The following is a 17,086-nucleotide window of genomic DNA, read 5'->3' as shown; positions in this document are numbered from 1 at the left end:
ATGGTCTCGATCTCCTGACCTCGTGATCCGCCCGTCTCGGCCTCCCAAAGTGCTGGGATTACAGGCTTGAGCCACCGCGCCCGGCCTAGAAATTTTTTAGAAAGGAAAATATTAACTGGTATTTCTGAAGAATTATACTCCTTCATCAGCTGTAACCATAGGTTGATTACAGATTTTGCTGGGGGCAAAAAATCAACAAAACTGCTACCTGTGAATGAAATGATTATATTACATGTACAAAAAAAGGGTATTGTAAGTTTTATTTTTATTTGTAAATTGTGTGCTGCACATCCTTTATTTGAAGACAATTTTTTTTTTGAGATGGAGTCACACTCTGTTGCCTAGGCTAGAGGACAGTGGCGTGATCTCGGCTCACTGCGACTTCCACCTCCCAGGTTCAAGCAATTCTCCTGTCTCAGCCTCCCAAGTAGCTGGGATTACAAGCGCCTGCTACCATGCCTGGCTAATTTTTTATATTTTTGGTAGAGACGGGGTTTCACCATGTTGGCCAGACTGGTTCGAACTCCTAACCTCAAGTGATCCACCCACCTCAGCCTCCCGAAGCACTGGGATTACAGGCACGAGCCACTGCGCCCAGCCTACATCAATAAAATTTATAATAAACCGAAGTAGTGTGTGTGGATATGCAAATATATGTACTCGCCCATGCACACATGTGCACCACACTCACTTTCCGGTGGAGAGAGCTGGTTGCTAAACCTTTGCCAGGGCACCACTAGTTCCACAGCACCTATGGTCGTGTCCGGGTTGTCCAAAATCCTCTCACGAACAGTCCTCAGTCCTCTTCCAAAGGAATTCAGACCCCAGGCACAGGTCTTGGATGCAAATCTTTCAACTTTCTCCTCTCACTTAAACCAGCAGCCGAACTCCTCTCTCTTGCCGGAAGCATTGGAGTGGATGCAGACAGATCGGGTGGGGTAGAGACCCCATCTACACTAGCAGCATCTGGGCCCCAGCTCCACTAGTGACAAAGGCCCTGGGACGCACTCTCCATTGTGTCCACTGTGTCTGCGTTCGCGGGGCATTTCGAGTCCATCTGCAGCGGCTCCCGATTAGTCCTGTTCCGTTTCTAGTCTCTCTCCTGCCATTCTTTGTTTTCATGCACAGCGAATGATGCCCTAATAGAAACGGCATCTTGGAACAAGTCAGAGGAACGGCTAAGCCAAACCTATAGGAAAGTTCAGACAGCTTGCTATTTTTAGAAACTCTAGGAGCCAGGTGGGCCCTTTCCAGTTCTAAGGGCCTAAGCCAGCAAGCACGAGAGGAAAATATTTCTCATTCCCAAGTTCCGCTCTCTTATAGTCCAGGCCAAAGAGGAGGCCCAGGTGGGACATTAGCTAAGAGAAGCGCGACTGCAATACAAGAGGAGAACCATGCCCACAGCAGTTTAAAAGAGAACTAAAACGTGCATTTTCTTTTCTTTTTTTTGTTAACAGAGTCTCGCTCTGTCGCCCAGGCTGGAGTGCAGTGGTGCGATCTCAGCTCACTGCAACCTCTGCCTCCTGAGTTCAAGTGATTCTCCTGTCTCAAGAGCTCCCGAGGAGCTGGGACTACAGGTGCCTGCCACCACACCTGGCTAATTGTTGTATTTTTAGTAGAGACGGGGTTTCATCATATTGGTCAGGCAGGTCTTGAACTCCTGACCTCAGGTGATCTACCCACAGGCCTCCAAAAGTGCTCGAATTACAGGCATGAGCCACTGTGCCCGGCCCCAAGCATGCATGTTTCATTGTTTTGCGAGGTAGGAAGGGCGCGCCTGAGTTTAAACCTCAGTGGCTCCTGTACCCACCCTGGGCCACCCCTGTTAAGAGCCAGGCGTCTATGCTTTCAGGCCATTCATTCACCTCATTCCTATTTTTTTCTTTTTCACGTAATTTTAATTTTCAAAAATGGGATCATTCTATACATTTTATTCTGCATCTTCCTTCTTTCAACCGACAGGTGTCCTGGACATTTTTCCATGTGAGCCCATGAAGACCTAAAACATTCATTTTGATGCCCACATCACAGAAGTCCTAGAAGAGCAGGGGGTTTTTTTGTTTGTTTTTGTTTTTTGTTTTTTTGAGATGGAGTCTCGCTCTGTCACCCAGGCTAGAGTGCAGCGGCGCCATCTTGGCTCACTTCAATCTCTGCCTCCCAGGTTCAAGAGATTCTCCTGCCTCAGCCTCCCTAGTAGCTGGGATTACAGGTGTGCGCCACCACGCCTGATTTTTGTAGTTTTAGTAGAGACAGGTGTTTCACCATGTTGGCCAGGCTGGTCTCAAACTCCTGACCTCAGGTGATTTGCCCACCTTGGCCTCCCAAAGTGCTGGGATTACAGGTGTGGGCCACCGTGCCCAGCCTATTTTTTAAAAAATTCTATCCCATCAGGCCAGGCACAGTGGCTCATGCCTGTAATCTCAGCACTTTGGGAGGCCAAGGCAGGAGGATCGCTTGAGACCAGGAGTTCAAGACCAGCCTGGTCAACATAGCAAGACCCTGTCTCTACAAACATATTTTAAATAATTAGTTGGGTGTGGTTGCATGCACCTGTGGTCCCAGCTACTCAGGAAACTGAGGCAGGAGGCTCACTTGAGCCTAGGAAGTTGAAGCTACACAATGAGCCATGTTTGTGCCACTGCAATCCAGCCTGAGTGACAGAGTGAGACCCTGTCTCAAAAACAAAGAGGAACAAAAAAGAAATTCCGTTGGCTACCCTGTCAACCTGCACCCAGAAGCTGACAGCTCTGTGTCACCTCCGCTCCCTCCACCCTGGTCCCAGCGGCCATGGTTTCTCTCTCTGGACTATTGCCGTTGCCTCCTCACCGGTGTTTCTGGTTCTCTGTGTGCAGCCAATGAGGTCCTGTTAAAATGAAATCAGATCCCGTTCCTTCTCTGTTCAGGATACCTCCTGTCTCCAGCCAGCCCTGGTCCCACCTTGCCCAGAGCACAGGCAAAGTCCTCACCACGGCCCACAAGGCCTGCAGGGCCCGGGCCTCTCTGACCTTGTCTCTCCTCCCTCCCATTCCCCACACTTGCTGTTCTTGAGGTCAGGCACAGTCCTGCCCCAGGACGTTTGCAATCGCTTTTCTCTCTGCCTGGGTGCTCATTCTTCACATATCCACGTGGCCCACTTGTTCATATCGCCCAGGTCTTTACACAAACATCACCTTCACGGTGAGGCCGTCCTGAGTCTCCATTTAAAATTACAGCCTTCCTTTGCTCCCTGGTCTTCTCCATCCCTTTTCTGGTTTATTTTTCTCCTTACCACACATGTCTCATCATCTAACATACATATATATTCTTATTTTCTTAAGTGTCCCCTGCTAGATGCTGGAATGTGAGTTTCCTGAAGGTAGGGATTTTTTTTTTTTTTTTTTTTTTTTCTGAGATGGAGCCTCACTCTGTCACCCAGGATGGAGTGCGATGGTGCAATCTCGGCTCACTGCAACCTCCGCCTCCCAAGTTCAAGTGATGCTCCTGCCTCAGCCTCCTGAGTAGCTGGGACTACAGGCATGGGCCACCACACCCGGCTAATTTTTGTATTTTTAGTAGAGACAGGGTTTTGCTGTGTTGGCCAGATTGGTGTCGAACTCCTGACTTCAGGTGATCCACCCGCCTTGGCCTCTCAAAGTGCTGGGATTACAGTTATGAGACACTGCGCCTGGCCTCCTTTTTTAAAAATGGACCTCAAGTAAGCAGAATTGACCGGGCACAGTGGCTCATGCCTGTAATCCCAGTACTTTGGGAGACCGAGGAGGGTGGATCACCTGAGGTCAGGAGTTTGAGACCAGCCCAGCCAATATGGCGAAACCCCGTCTCTACTAAAAACACAAAAATTAGTCAGGCATGGTGACACGAACCTGTAATCCCAGTTACTCAGGAGGCTGAGGCAGAAGAATCACTTGAACCCAAGAGGTGGAGGTTGCAGCAAGCTGAGATCTCACTGCTGCACTGCAACCTGGACGATGGAGTGAGACTCCATCTCAAAGAAAAAAAAAAGGAAAAGTAAGTAGGATTGAATGATTCATCATTCCATAATGACATACTGAAAGGGCACCTGAACAGCTCCACCTACCCTTCCATCTAACAATCTCTTTATAGCTATTTATTTATTTATTTATTTTTGAGACGGAGTCTGGCTGTGTCTCCCAGACTGGAGTGCAGTGGTGCGATCTCAGCTCACTGCAAACTCCACCTCCCGGGTTCACACCATTCTCCTGCTTCAGCATCCCGAGTAGCTGGGACTACAGGCACCTGCCACCACGCCCAGCTAATTTTTTGTAGTTTTAGTAGAGACGGAGTTTCACCGTGTTAGCCAGGATGGTCTCGATCTCCTGACCTTGTGATCCACCCGCCTCGGCCTCCCAAAGTGCTGGGATTACAGGCGTGAGCCACCACGCCCAGCCTATAGCTATTTATAAAATGATAAACACCTGTGAAGCCACGGCCCCACCTAAGTGCTGGGACTCGGACAACCATTTTACATCTACTTCCGAACTCTTTTCCCATCTTGCCTCCCTCCCTCTCCCACTGTGGTAGTAGCTGCTATCTTGAATTCTGTGTTTAGCTTTCCCTTGCCTTTCTAAAATTGTGGTAAAATCACAGAATTTACCACTTTAGCCATTTTAGGCGTACAATTCAGCGGCATTACGCACATTCACGATGTTGTGCAATTATCAGCGCCATCCATTTCCAGAACATTTTCTTCTTCTCAATTTCCCTTGCTTAAAAAAATACTTTTATCACTTACATGTATGCCAAAATAATGTATCATTTACTTTTACTGCTGTTTGAACTTTACATAAAGATGTATCTTGTCTTCTGGCACATACACGCAGACACACACACACACACACACACACACACACACACACATTTTGAGACAGGGTCTCACTCTGCCACCCAGGCTGGAGTGCAGCGGTGCAATCTCAGTTCACTGTAGCCTTGACTTCTTGGGCTCAGGTGATCCTCCCACCTCACCCTCCCTGTTAGCTGGGACTACAGGCATGAACCACCACACCCGGCTACTTTTTTGTAGAGACAGGGCTTTGCCATGTTGCATATTGCCCAGGCTGGCTTTGAACTCCTGGCCTCAAGCAATCAGCCTGCCTTAGCATCCCAAAGTGCTGGGATTATGGGTGTGAGCCACGGTGCCCAGCCCCTGGCACTTATATTTTTATAAATCACTTTATTGCTAAAATTCATTGATATGATTGCATAACACTTGTTCATTTACTTTTCTCTGCTGTGTACTATTCCATGGCATACCAGCATTTATTTTTCCTGTCTATGACCACGTGGGTTGTTTCCGTTTGCCAGTTTTGTTTGCTACATAAACGGTTCTGCTTTGAGGGTTTGTGTACTGTCCTATCGCACACATACAGGAGTGTGTCTCAAGTATGTACCTGGGAGTAGAATTGCTGGAATATGAAATCGTATGCTGAATTATTTTCCAATGGTTGTACCAATTCACAAGGCACCCTCTACACATGGCATTTGTCAGATGTCTTACTTTTTGCCACCTGAATGGGTGGAATTTCCCCTAGATCTTGACTGACACCAAGGACGGGGTTGGAACATCCAAAAGCCTTGAATGGGCTGCGTGTTCGTGACGTCCCACATCTTTGTGGCACAGCTTCTCCTGGAGGACAGCCAAGCCTGGCAGCTGTACTACACGGAGAGTAGGGATTACAGATCTGATAACATCAACTTTTCCTTCCTCCCCTCCACCTCCTTTTATTTGGTCTGGTTCTCACCGCGTGTGGGAAACGGTGTGGTGGGGAAGGGGCGAATCCTTGGTCCGTGACGGGCACTGTTGCGTGCACTTTACAGATATTGCTATTAATTATTTACCCCTCAGATCCTGCAAACAGAGTTGCCCTTAGAAGCCCCACTTTACAGATATGGAAACTGAGGAACAGAGAGGTTAAGTAACTTGCCTGAGATTACACAGGGAGTAAATGGCAGAACTGGGTTTGAATCCAGCTCTTCTGGCTTCCTCTGAGGTTTATGCTGCCTTTCAGTAGTGCCTGCAGTTAAGGGTTGCAGACTCCTCAGTCCTACAGACTTGGGTTCAAACCCTGGATCCCCTCCCGCCTCACTGTATACCTCTGAGCAGTTGCGTCGCGTCTCTGAACCTCAATTTCTGTAAAATGAAAAGAGCCGTCTTCTCCAGAAGCCTCATTTTTTCTTGTGCTCTTATTGTTTCTTCTCTTCTTTTGTTTTTTGGAGACAGGGTTTGACTTTGTCATCCAGGCTCAGTGCAGTGGCATGATCTTGGTTCACTGCAGCCTCCACCTCCCGGGCTCAAGCAGATCCTCCCATCTCAGCCTCCTGAGCAGCTGGGACTACAGGCACGCACCACCACGCCCAGTCAGTTTTTATTTTTTGCAGAGGCTGGGGTCTCACTTTGTTGATCAGGCTGGTCTCAAACTCCTAAGCTGAAATAGATTCACCCACCTTAGCCTCCCAAAGTGCTGGGATGAAGGTGTGAGCCACTGTGCCAGCTATTGTTTCCTGTTATGTTATATTCCCCTTCTTGAAATTTCCCTGGAGTATGTTCTTTGGCTTATGCCTGTCAGAGCTTATCCCTGGAGCTGAGGGGGTATCAATGCCACTCACACTTGTACCTGCAAATCAGGGTGCCCTTCCACCCCCCGACCTAACAAAAGCCAAAGGCTGTTCGTAGGAGCAGGAGATAGGTGCTGGGCATCAGGAAAGCAAGTGTCCACTCTCGGCTGGCTGGGCTGGTTTGGGCCACTGACCTTCGTGACCATTGTATTGTGAAAGAGACTGCTCTGGTGGAGCTGTAACCAGCACAGGCAGCCTTTGGCCAGGTCGGCATGAGATTACCAGCTGCGCACGGGCGGCTGCACACAACAAGTCTGCAATACCTATTCTGAAGGGTAATTCTCTGGGATAAAGCATGTTTATATTTTTTAGGGAGGTGGGGAAGAAAATTCCATTTCTGTTGCCAATTAGTTCTGCTTGAGAACAGCTTTTCTCAACACCAACATATTGGCTGCCCAGACTTGAGTTCTGTTGATTAACTCAAAGTGGGGAAAAAAGTGATTTTTCTTTCCTTCCTCCACCCCCAACCGTGAAACCCGGCTGTTAGTGATGAAAGGGGTCCTGTGGGCCGTTTAGTTTTCCTTGTCATGACTCCAGGAAAGGCTATAAAAATAATTGGTGAGCCCCGCTGGCCGCAATTGACGGTAGAGAGAAGTTGGCTACCACAGCGCCTGAGTTATGAGGATCTGTTTCAGATGCAGGCTTCAGTTGAGCCTCCTCTAATGACACCTGCTCCCCAAGGCCAGCGGAGGGTGGGGGTGCTGACGTTTGTCTGCACTCTTATCTTCCTTCCCAGGTTCCAGGGAGCTCCTGGCCGAGCGACCCAGGACAAAACAGAGATGCTGGGAGGATGGGACCAAGCATGGGTCTGGCGCCTGCTGCTTGCACCAAATTTCAGGTCTACTGTTTGTTTGTCTGTTTGTTCTGAGACAGGATCTCACTCTGGTTGCCAGGCCGGAGTGCAGCTAACTGCAGCTTTGACCTCCCGAGCTCAGGTGATCCTCCCACCTCAGCTTCCCGGGTAGCTGGGACTACAGGTGTGTGCCACCACACTTGGCTAATTTTTGCAGTTTTTTAGTAGAGATGATTTTCTGTTGTTGTTGTTGAGACAGAGTCTCACTCTGTCACCCAGGCCGGACTGCAGGGGCACAATCTTGGCTCACTGCAACCTCTGCCTCCTGGGTTCAAGCGATTCTCCTGCCTCAGCCTCCCAAGTAGCTGGGACTACAGGCGAGCGCCACCATGCCCGGCTAATTTGTGTGTGTGTGTGTGTGTGTGTGTGTGTGTGTGTATTTTTAGTAGATATGCGGTTTCACCGTGTTTGTCAGGATGGTCTCAATCTCCTGACCTCGTGATCCTCCCGCCTCCGCCTCCCAAATTGCTGGGATTACAGGCGTGAGCCACCAGACCAGTGGAGATGTGATTTTTGCCGTGTTGCCCAGGCTGGTCTCGAACTCCTAAACTCAAGCAATCCTCCAGCCTCTGCCTGCCAAATTGCTGGGATTACAGGTGTGAGCCACCGTGCCTGGCCCAGTCCACTGTTTGTTGACCATGAACCTGGGTTCAAGAAACTTCACTTCTTGGTGCCTCTGTTTTTTTCTTTTTTTTAATTTTATTTATTTTTTAACCATAAACTCAACCAAGTGGCACCTTCATTTTATAGTAAGTTGAGAGTGAGAGAGTGTTGTTGGAGGTATATGAGAGAAATATATGTGTGTTATATGAGTAGAGGCGGCGCGTGCTTGTGTGTGGTGGTGTGTTATAGGTATGATATAGGGATAGTATATAGTTCTTTGGTTTGAGAGACAGGATCGGTGGGATCTTGCTTTGTTACCCAGGCTGGAGTGTAGTGGTGCAATCATGGCTCACTGCAGCCTCAGATTCCTGGGCTCAAGCAATCCTCCCACTTTAGTCTCCTGAACAGCTGGTACTACAGGTGTGGACCACCAGGCCTGGTTAATTTTTTGAATTTTTTGTAGAGATGAGGTCTCATTTTGTTGCCCTCTGGTCTTGAACTCCTGAACTCAAGTGCTCCTCCCACCTGGTGTCATTTTAAAAGTGTCATTTTATTTTATTTTATTTTTTTGAGACGGAGTCTCGCTCTGTCACCCGGGCTGGAGTGCAGTGGCCGGTTCTCAGCTCACTGCAAGCTCCGCCTCCTGGGTTTATGCCATTCTCCTGCCTCAGCCTCCGAGTAGCTGGGACTACAGGCGCCCACCACCTCGCCCGGCTAGTTTTTTGTATTTTTTAGTAGAGACGGGGTTTCACCGTGTTAGCCAGGATGGTCTCGATCTCCTGACCTCGTGATCCGCCCGTCTCGGCCTCCCAAAGTGCTGGGATTACAGGCTTGAGCCACCGCGCCCGGCAAAGGTGTCATTTTAAAGAGATAATAATGGTTCCTCCTCCTGGGGTGATGTAAGGATTAAATGAGTTAATAACATGCAAAGTACTTGCAAGCAGCCCCCACCATGTGCAAAGTCCTGCGTAAACGCCAGCTTTTGTTATTTATTCAAGACTCCCCCACTCTTCCTCCCTTGACACTTGAGTCATATGTGGTTGTGCCAAAATATCTTAGTCCCATCCCCTGCTGATGGACATGAGATCAGTTCCGATCTTTGGTGATCACGAATAGCACTGCGTTGAATAACCTGTGGCTTGTGTGCCAGCCCCTCCACTCACTCCTTAAGGTATGTGACCCCTATAATAACCTTGGTCTTGGACTTTCCTTCCTGGAGCCTGCAGAACGAGGAGAGATGTGTGGGCATGTGGCCAGCTCTGGCCTGGCATGCAGACAGGCCTGTGGGGTGGGGCGGGAGGTGGGGGCAGGCCCTCCCTGAGCCAGGTGGGACAGATTCCTACTGTGTCCCTCTGGATGGGGTGAGTTTCGGAGGGCTGGGGCAAGGTCACCCAGCCCCCAGGTTCCTGGCAAATGCCCTTATGTGGTCTGGAGAGAGGAAACCTGTACTGTGCCACGTGGGCTCTGCCCAATTTTTTGTAATCCTCTTCCTCTAGGAAGCCCGCTGGGATCTCTGCTCCAATACACTTTGCTATATCGGCCACTGGTTTAGCACCCATGGTGGTTGGTTCTCTTCTTGGGGGGCAAAACCCATGATGATTGAGAAAATGAGTTCTGGAGTCAGTAGGCTGATTTTGGTCCTGACTTCCCAGCACCTCCACCCTTGTAACTCCTGTGGCTCTGTGTCCTCATCTGAAAGCAGACTAAGAAGACGAATAATAAGGCCAGGCACGGTGGCTCATGCCTGTAATCCCAGCACTTTGGGAGGTCGGGACGGGTGCATCACTTGAGGTTAGGAGTTCGAGAGTTCGAGACCAGCCTGGCCAACATGGTAAAACCCCATCTCTACTAAAAATACAAAATTTAGCTGGACGTGGTGGCACGTGCCTGTAATTCCAGGTACTCAAGAGGCTGAGGCAGGAGAATCGCTTGAACCAGGGAGGCAGAGGTTGCAGTGAGCTGAGATCGCCCCACTGCACTCCAGCCTGGGTGACAGAATGAGACCCTGTCTCAAAAGAAAAAAAAAAAAGCCAGGCGTAGTAGCCCATGCCTGTAATCCCAGCACTTTGGGAGGCCAAGGCAGGTGGATCACCTGAGGTCAGGCATTCGAGACCAGCCTGACCAACATGGTGAAACCCCATTTCTACTAAAACCACAAAAATTAGCCGGGCGTGGTGACACGAACCTGTGATCCCAGCTACTCAGGAGGCTGAGGCAGGAGAATCACTTGAACCTGGGAGGCAGAGGTTGCAGTGAGCTGAGATCGCGCCACTGCACCCAGGCCTGGGCAACAAGAGCAGAACTCCGTCTCAAAAAAAAAAATTAAAGGAAACAAGAATAATAGTAATGGCAACAAATTCACGGGAAGGTCTTGTGAGGTCTCAGAGACATAATGCAAATGGGGTTAGACCCTGTGTCTGGCACAAGAAATCTAAGCTGGTGTGAGAAAATGACCCATCTATGGGAATGCCGGGCCACAGGCAGTTGCAGCCACCTCTGAAGCGAATTAGGCCGAATTCCCAGGAACTTGGCAAATCATCCACCCTCAGAACTGAGTTTTCTCTAGAAAATGAGGGTGCTAATGATATGTATCCCACGGGTTTGATGTGAGAATTAAATGAGACCAAGCACATATTGCTTTACGTTTACACTGTGGTCTTGTTGATATTATTAGTTATCCATGTTGATAGTTGTGAACATCCTTCCAGACATGGTGCATGCAGCTGGTGCTTAGTGACTGCAAATGGATTGACGGACAGGGCCAAGTGTGAAGTAGAATCTGGGCTGGGTGTGAGACTGAGGCAGGAGGATTGCTTGAGCCCAGGAGTTTGAAACCAGCCTGGGTATAAGCAAGACCTCTACTAAAAAAAAAAAAAAAAAAAAAGGTAGAATCTGGAGGAGGCATTGATAGAGGGTGCAGCCCTTAGGGAGAATAAAGGGAAAAAGCCTGATGTGACCTCACCTGTGGGTTTTTTGTTTTGTTTTTAGACAGAGTATTGCTCTGTGGCCCAGGCTGGAGTACAGTGGCATGATCACGGCTCACTGCAGCCTTGACCTCCTGGGCTCAAGTGATCCTCCTACCTCAGCCTCCAGAGTAGCTGGGACCACAGGCGCGCACCACCATGTCCGGCTAATTTTTGTATTTTTAGTAGAGATGGGGTCTCGCTGTTTTGCCCAGGATGGCCTTGAACTCTTGGGTTCAAGTGAACCTCCTGCCTTAACCTCCCAAAGTTCTGGGATTACAGGCATGAGCCCCCACACCCAGCCCTAACCTCTGGTTTTATAGTCAGCTACAGCTTAATTCTGGGAGATGATGGGCCTTATCCCACACACCATGGCAAGGACGTGACACAGCAGGAGGCAGACCCACTTCCCCTGACTCTCAGGGCAGTAACCTTTACCCTGACCTTCAGCCCCACGCAGGAAGCAGCCCGTGAGGGTGAGATACTATGTCCATCTGTGGCCAGAGCCCTTGCACATTTTTGACATTTTTGCATCTTGGGACAAAAGGCGAAGAAACTCAGATGAACTGGTTCTTGTTTCCTGGTGGACAAACATTCCTGCCCTGATGGAATCTTCGCTGTTGTGTGGTTTTGCCTGTGTTTGTGTCTCTCCCTCCCTACCCTACAGTTCAGCAGTAGCTATTCTAGCAAACTCATAGAGGGTAGATCCAGGAATGATTTCTGGGATTGTCTGAGGATATTTAAGGGGCCAGAGGGGCTCCCTGCACCACCGATGCTGGCCCTGGATCTCCTGCCCCGTCTGCCATTGGACTTGCCCTGAATGAGTGAACAAGTGAAAGAGCAGACATTTGCTGGACAGCTGCTGCCCTCCAGGCACTGGTGTGCTGGTGTTCCACTGCCTGGGGGCTGAGAGCCACTCAAAGCATTCATATTGGGAAGTTGGCAGGGATGGTCTGGTCAACAGCATGGACGTTGGCACTGGAGTCAGATGAAGCTGCCTTTGTCAGTCCCTAAATAGGGTGGCCTTGGACACACCTGCCTGAACCTGTTTCCTCAACTGCAAAATGTGAATAAAGATAGCACAGTGTGGTCGGTGAGGACTGAGCAAGGAAGTGGCTCTAGCACTTGGCACAGAGTTGGCCCTTAAAAGCAGGCTTTAGACCAGGTAGACCAAATTCAAATCTAGATCCAGCTATGAGTCCCTTAACTTCTCTGAGTCTTGATCACTCCCTCTGTAAAATGGTATAGTAATAGTGGTGGTTTCCTCTTACAGTTGTGAGGATTTAGGTGAATTCACACATATGATGCATTTATAATGCAGGGAACCTAGTGCATAGTAACCACCCGCATTAGCTTCCTAGGACTGCTGTAATGAAGCACCTCCAACTGGGTGGCTTCAAACAACAGAAGCTTGTTCTTTCACAGTTCTGGATGCTAGAAGTTTGAAATCAGGGTGTGGGTAGGACCACTTTCCCTCTGAAGACTCTAAGGAAGAATCCTTTCTTGTGTCTTAGCTTCTGCCAGTGGTCAGGGATGCTTGTTGCTCCTCAGCTTGTAGCTGCACCATCTTTACCCACCACTTCCTGTGTGTCCCGGCTTTTTTTAGATAGGATCTCACTCTGTTGCTCAAGCAGGAGTGCAGTGGCCTGATCATAGTTCACTGCAGCCTCAAACTCCCAGGCTCAAGCAATCCTCCCACCATGGCTGGCTAATTAAAAAAAATTTTTTTTAATTTAATTTTATTTATTATTTATTTACTTTTTAATAGAGATGAGGTCTTGCTATGTTGCCCAGGCTGGTCTTGAACTCCTGGCCTCAAGCGATCCTCCTGCCTCAGTGCTCCCAAAGTGCTAGGATTACAGGTGCAAGCCACTGCACCTGGCTTTTAGTTTCTTTTTTAGAGACTGGATGGGTCTCACTATGTTGTCCAGGCTGATCTTGAACTTCTGGGCTCAAGCCATCTCCCTGTCTCAGCCTCCTAAAGCACTGGGATTACAAGTGTGAGCCACTGTGCCCAGCCCCTATCCTCTTCTAATAAGGACACCAGTCATTAGACTTAGGGCCTACCCTAATCTAGTATGACCTCATCTTAACTGCTTAGATTTGCAAAGACCCTATTTCCACAAATGGTCACATTCTGTGTCTCTGGGTGGACATGAATTTTGGGGGAACACTGTTCAACTGACACCACCACCTAATCAATAGTAGCTATTATGAATACTCCTCTTACTACAGGATTTGCTCAATGCACACTATGTGCTGGGCACTCCTCCAAACTCCTTTTATTCCTCTTCCCATTTAATCCTCTCCGTGACTCTGTGAAGTAGGTACCAGGATTATCTCTGTCGAGGGCCACAGAGGTGAGCTGATTTGCCCAAGGTCACACATGTTAGCAAATGGTAAATCTGGGGTTGGGATTCTTTTCTCTCTGACTCCAAAGCTGGCACGGTTTTGAGACCCTCCAATCCCGTCCCAAGAGCTTAGAGTCGGCTGCACATTCTGTCCCGGAATCCCAGGCATCAGAGATATGCTCTTTCCTGGCCCACACCTCCTTCCAGACACATCTTCCCCAGAGAGGCCATAAAAAGCGGGGGAAAAGGAATCTTGTCTTTATAATGGCCAACATGGAGTTCTGCTCCTGCCTTGGACTGCTCGTGGCTGGCTCTCCTGTGGGTCGAAAGCGGTGTGACTCCCATGCATGGCAGAGCTTGCCAGGAGTGTATACTTCATGCCTGACATCTGGTAACATTTTGGGAGTCTTGACTTGGTGCTACAAATGGAAAAATGGTTCATGAAGGTGTGATTTATTCATCATCAAGATAATGCTATTAAATAAATGCTCACAACGATTCGCTCCATCGGGTCAGGGAGCCCTGACTTCCCGGGCCAGGCCTGGCAAAGGCCCTGGCAGGACAAGTCTGTTTCTTTGACGCTGAGGAGAGTGTGGAGGCGTGGTGAGGCCAGACTGGGGCCTGATGGAGGCAAACAGTCACGCTGCAAGATGATGAATGGCAGTTTACATTTTAACATGCCTGTGTCTTGGACGTGGAGTAACTGGCTTTGGCGGATCGGGGGTGGGTGCAGTTAGGAGCCTCTCACAGCCATGAGCTGGAGAAGGAAGGAAGGTCATTTCCAGAGACTGGGGCTTTGGGGACAGAAAATAGTTGCTCTGTCAGCAGGGAGAGCCAGTGGGTAGATTGGAGGCCCCTGAGAGAGATCAGGGGCTCCTGAAGGACAAAGCCAGGCTGCCTACCTTTGCAGGGGGTAGCTGGCAAGGGTGTAAGAACTAGCCACATGGCAGAGAGCAGTGCCCCAAAGCCAGGCTGCCTGGGTTTAAATCCTGCCTCCCTCACTGACCAGCTGGGCCTGGGACAGTCCCTCCCTGACATAGGGACCATTACAGGGCCCACCTCAGAGGCATCTGTGGGCATCGCAGGGGCGCATGGCACCTAGGGGTCTTCACTAAATGTTAACTGCAGTTGTCATGGAGGTGATGGTATCTAGAGAAGAGTGGAGGCTGGGATGCAGAGAGAAGCAGCCCTGCTGTCTTCTGGCTGTAGATCAAGGAGAAGACTTACCTTGCCCTCTGCACAGCAAGTAGGAGCCTTCTCCTGGACCTGCCTCAGGGCAGTGGGGACATCCACCGGTCCGGCTCTCAGTACATTCAATGCTGAGGTTGGTTGCTACCCAGCTTGGGCAGCCCACATACTCCACATCACTGGGCTTACCCCCAAATCTCTATGTGCTACAGATGAGTTGCCGTGGGCTGGCAAGCAGTCCCCGCACCTGTGGACATCGAGGATCTGTCTTCACATCCCCCTCTGCCCACATGGCTCTAGACAAGGAGGAGATGGGAGGACAGGTGTGCACCCCTATGGGCAGCCAAGCCTGGGTTGGTGGGTGGGGAAGGTGTCAAGTCTGATGCATGTCTGTTAGGGTTCCGGGCACTGTGACGTGCATCCCGGTGGAAAGTCCATTCTCCTAACTTGGAGTCTGGCATCTGTTACAGCATGAGAGCTGGGGCCTGACCCTTCCCCTGTGTCCTTGTTGCCCCCAGGACTGGCCATTGACGGAGCTGTAGTCAGGCTGTGGGACTCGGGCCAGCTGGCCGCAGTCTTCCCACAAGAGTCAGTTACTGGGGCTACCAGATGCTATAGCTGTTGGTTTGTTTGTCTCTGTGGTGCCAAACTGGGCCAGCTTTTGGGCAAGAGCAGCCTCATGGGGAACATAATCAATGAGAAAAGGATGGCAGAATGTGGCCTGGGGGTTTCCCAGTGGAGGGTAGAGGGTGCTAGGTTGCCTGGCCATGACTCCTCTTCAGTACTGAGCTCAGCAGGGGGCTCCAACCCCTTTTACTGCAGGACTCTGCTGGCTTCTGACCAGAGGTAGCTCTAAGCACACTGGTCCTTTGAAACCCCAGGAGGAACTGACTGGGGTAAAGAGGATGGAGGTAGGGCTTCACCTTGGTGAGGGGCTTTCCTAGGGGGACAGCCAGGTGCTTGGCCTTGTGACAGCTGCTCAGTGAGGGTTATTCACAGCCCCATTGGGACTTGCTGATTGGGCTTCACTTCCTGATTCTGTGATATTCACATGGCTGCAGTCAGTAGTTCCATCCATCCATCCATCCATCCATCCATCCATCCATCCATCCAGTCGCCCACCCACCCACCTACCCATCCGTCCATCCACCCACCCATCCACCTAATCATCTACTCATCCACCTGTCCGTCCGTCCATCCATCCATCCATCCATCCATCCATCTTTTCTCCCTTCCACCCATCCATCTATCCATCCACCAATTTACCCACCCACCCACTCACTCATTCATCCATCCACCCATCCATCCATCCATCCATCCACCCATCCATCCATCCATCCACCCACCCATTCATTCACCCACCCATTCATCTGTTCACCTACCCAACTATCCTTCCATCCATCTACCCATCTACCCATCCATTCATTTTTGTGGTCCTCACAATTAATCTGCATGGTGGGGATGTGCTATTATGCCCATTTTCAGATGAGGGTATGCACATACAGGTTAAGAACTGGTCTGAGGGCAGAGCTAATAAGTGGCTGTATTAGTTATCTATTGCTATTAGTTATCTATTAGTGGCTGGAGACTGATTTCAGTTCTTTTCTATGTGGGTATCTCCAGCATGGCAGCTTGCTGTGTCAAAGCAAGAAAGCCAAGAAGTGTGTGTGTGTGTGTGTGTGTGTGTGTGTGTGTACGCTCACATGAGAGAGAGGGAGAAAGAGAGAGAGTTGGAAGTCACTGTCTTTTATAACCTAATCTCGGAGGTGACATCCTGTCCCTTCTGCCATATTCTGCTCATTAGAAGTGTCCACCCATGGCCAGGCACGGTGGTTCATGCTTGTAATCTGAGCACTGTGGGAGGCTGACGCAGGTGGATCACGTGAGGTCAGGAGTTTGAGACCAGCCTGGCCAACACGGTGAAACCCTAAACAACTAAAATACAACTAAACATGACCCTAAACAACTAAAATACAACTAAAATAAACCCTAGACAACTAAAAACACAAAAATTAGCCAGGCATGGTGGTGCACGCCTTTAGTCCCAGCTACTTGGGAGGCTGAGGCAGGAGAATCACTTGAAGCCAGGAGGTGGAGGTTGCAGCGAGCAGAGATCGCACCACTGCACTCCAGCCTGGGTGTCAGGGTAAGACTCTGTCTCAAAATAAATCAAATAGGCCGGGCGCGGTGGCTCAAGCCTGTAATCCCAGCACTTTGGGAGGCCGAGACGGGCGGATCACGAGGTCAGGAGATCGAGACCATCCTGGCTAACAAGGTGAAACCCCGTCTCTACTAAAAAAATACAAAAAAATTAGCCGGGCGAGATGGCGGGCGCCTGTAGTCCCAGCTACTCGGGAGGCTGAGGCGAGAGAATGGCGTAAACCCGGGAGGCGGAGCTTGCAGTGAGCTGAGATGTGGCCAATGCACTCCAGCCTGGGCGACAGAGCGAGACTCCGTCTCAAAAAAAAAAAAATAATAATAAATAAAAATAAATA

The 17,086-nt window shown here is 49.8% G+C and overlaps 1 protein-coding gene and 1 long non-coding RNA gene across 9 annotated transcripts in view; one reads left to right on the top strand and one right to left on the bottom strand.

Annotated features, from left to right (window-relative positions):
- Nucleotides 1–17,086, top strand: part of RIPOR3 (RIPOR family member 3) — a 106,797-nt gene that overhangs the window by 4,075 nt on the left and 85,636 nt on the right. The window contains exon 1 of one of the 2 annotated variants that reach the window (XM_017888141.1): nt 9,044–9,260. The exons of the other annotated variant lie outside the window; for it this stretch is intronic. The gene's annotated coding sequence lies outside the window, so the exon portion shown is untranslated. Of the gene's footprint in view, nt 1–9,043; nt 9,261–17,086 lie in introns of those variants that run through there. 2 annotated transcript variants of the gene reach the window in all.
- The window catches only part of LOC108539453 (uncharacterized), a 7,961-nt gene continuing 3,974 nt past the window's right edge, over nt 13,100–17,086 (bottom strand). For 5 of the 7 annotated variants that reach the window (XR_001888366.1, XR_001888362.1, XR_001888365.1 and 2 more), the window contains 2 exons: nt 14,631–14,838; nt 13,830–14,046 (listed from right to left, as the gene is read on the bottom strand). This is a non-coding gene — a long non-coding RNA (uncharacterized LOC108539453). The other 2 variants (XR_001888363.1, XR_001888367.1) reach the window with 2 other exon arrangements.

Source organism: Rhinopithecus bieti, unplaced genomic scaffold (genome assembly GCF_001698545.2).
Source record: "Rhinopithecus bieti isolate Rb0 unplaced genomic scaffold, ASM169854v2 scaffold_15834, whole genome shotgun sequence".
NCBI lineage: Eukaryota > Metazoa > Chordata > Mammalia > Primates > Cercopithecidae > Rhinopithecus > Rhinopithecus bieti.
The sequence above is the reverse complement of the archived record's forward strand: the minus strand, read 5'-3'. Positions and strand labels throughout refer to the sequence as shown.